This window comes from Parus major, chromosome 11 (assembly GCF_001522545.3).
Source record: "Parus major isolate Abel chromosome 11, Parus_major1.1, whole genome shotgun sequence".
Taxonomy (NCBI): domain Eukaryota; kingdom Metazoa; phylum Chordata; class Aves; order Passeriformes; family Paridae; genus Parus; species Parus major.
The window spans coordinates 9186-11541 of NC_031780.1; the positions used below are offsets into that span (position 1 = coordinate 9186).

Consider the following 2356-nt stretch of genomic DNA (forward strand, 5'->3'; position numbering starts at 1 on the left):
AGGAAAAAAGGAAAAAAGGAAAAAAGGAAAAAAGGAAAAAAGGAAAAAAGGAAAAAAGGAAAAAAGGAAAAAAGGAAAAAAGGAAAAAAGGAAAAGAAGAGAAGAGAAGAGAAGAGAAGAGAAGAGAAGAGAAGAGAAGAGAAGAGAAGAGAAGAGAAGAGAAGAGAATGTCCATGATGTTTAAGCTCTTTCTTCCAGGGACTTTTATTTGTTTTGTCACATAAAACATATAATGTTGGAATTGAGTAATCCAATCTTTTCAGGTCAGCTCTGAAAGGAGTACAGTTTCTTAGTAACTTCCTTTCAGCACAGAATTCAACCTGAAGAGACTTAATAAAGTAGCAAAAACTAATTTTATAGCTAAAAAGCGAGCCTCTAATTGAACTGCTAATTTTTTTTTTCTGGAATACTAAAAAGATTGTAGAAAGACAGAAAGAACGCCTCGTATTAGAGCTGTCAAGAAACACGCTCTCTCTTTGAGCCTTGGACAAAAGGCTGGGATGAAAGGCTCCCTTAGAACAAACAAGTCTGGGTCAGCTGTGAGAAGACTGAAAAAACAGGCTGGATTAAAGCAAAAATACTTGAGTGAAGAATTACAAATACCTGCTCCCCTACAATGACTTTTGAGCAACTGAATCTTAGCTGTCTTTGTCAAAGTCTTCCCTGGCCATTTTCTGTCTGAGAAAATTTCCAGCATACTTTCATTTTAAACAGTCTGTGCAACATTTTTAAAGTCAAAGAACTTACAGATTATACAGAAATTACTTCAAATAATGTACTCAATTGTGTGTTCCTTCCAACTCAGAATATTCTGTGATTCTGTTGATTTCCCATATTGATCTCTTCCACTGAAAAATTAATACCTAATGCTGGATTATGTATTCAATTTTTAATTACCCAAAAATGTTTGTCCTGTATGCTGACCTTTCAGAGCAATCATACGAGATGACTGTAAATATCACTTATGTACTCAAAATTCACCAAATGCAGCAGTGCTGACTGTGAAAAGAATGATAATGGTAAATGTCATCACACATTTTATAGAATTAATAGGAAAATGCTTGTTCATGGCATGATATACAGAGCAAAGATCACCTGCAGGTGTACTTTTCCTCATGGACTTTACTCACTTCATGAGTAACTATGCTTTACTCACTATGCATACTTCACCTATAAGGCATGGCATCAATGCAATCACCACCAAAATGGCTTCTATGAGCGAACATTAGAAATGTAGTTTGCTACTCAAAAAAGTTAAATGCTGTAACATGACAAAACTGGTCAAAGAATAATACACAACAATATTAGTAGTAATTCTTGCAGTAAATCACCCCACTGACAGTACATCACTTTCTAGCATTCTTCTGCAGCTAATAATCACACATATCTTCATATCACACAATCTTCATAAGGCAAAAGCCTATGTGTCAACAACAATATGCAGATTGGTAGTTAAATGAGAAAAGAAAAAGTTTGGAGGGTTTGTTCTAGAATCACTGGTAGTCCTAGAAGCTGAAAGACTTTCCAATACTGAATAGTTGAAACACATAGGTTTTTTTTTTAATAGAATAGTGAAACTGCAACTAAAATAACAAAATACAGTAAATGTACTGTAGTAGCTCTGAATTACAATATTATATTAGAATTTCAGGTGATACTGCTAATTTAGCTTTTGGAAACATACCTCTTTTTACAATCTAGTGGTCTAGTGGTACCTGAGATTTGAAAAATTGTTTCCAGGAAATGATCACTTAAACACTTTATTAGACAATGAAACATACTATACATTTAATTACATGATCATTAAAGTACTTTTTCTAAAAGGTACTGTTTCCTTTGGGAGCTTTTTAATATTTTTTAGAGTTAGATAGTGTTGTACAGCCTAAGCAAATGGCAGTGTCAAAGCATAGGCCCTACAACACCTATTTCTCCATGCACTGCAGCTAAAGATCACAAAGTGTTTTCAGCTACTAGAATTACTGGTGTTCAAGAAAAGAGGTCTGCTTAGTTGCAATATTTGTTAGGAATTTTTACTACGGAAAAACTGGGGTGACAAAGAGACACCTGAATGTTGTTCACTTACTCGAGACTCTGTCTGCACCGGTACAATAGCGTCCGCAAATTCAAACAGTCCGAGGACGATTGGGCTGAGGTGCGCGCTGTGTGCCTCACTTGTAGCAACTGTTGCAGCTAAGAAATACTGACAAATGCTTCCGATCAGCATGTCACCTTCACCTAGAAAGAGACAGGACACAACAGAAAAATGGGGTGGGATTTCCTGAAATGATGGCAAGAGTTGTCTAAAGCACCTTATTTCACCATCTAACTCTAACAAACGAAACTACCTTAACATCAA

General features: G+C 35.5%; 1 protein-coding gene across 2 annotated transcripts in view; it reads right to left on the reverse strand.

Annotated features, from left to right (window-relative positions):
• LOC107209779 (carbohydrate sulfotransferase 6-like) overlaps nt 1–2356 on the reverse strand; it is an 11706-nt gene that overhangs the window by 8836 nt on the left and 514 nt on the right. For both annotated transcript variants that reach the window (XM_015639815.2, XM_015639816.3), the window contains exon 2: nt 2084–2235. The gene's annotated coding sequence lies outside the window, so the exon portion shown is untranslated. The remainder of the gene's footprint in view (nt 1–2083; nt 2236–2356) is intronic.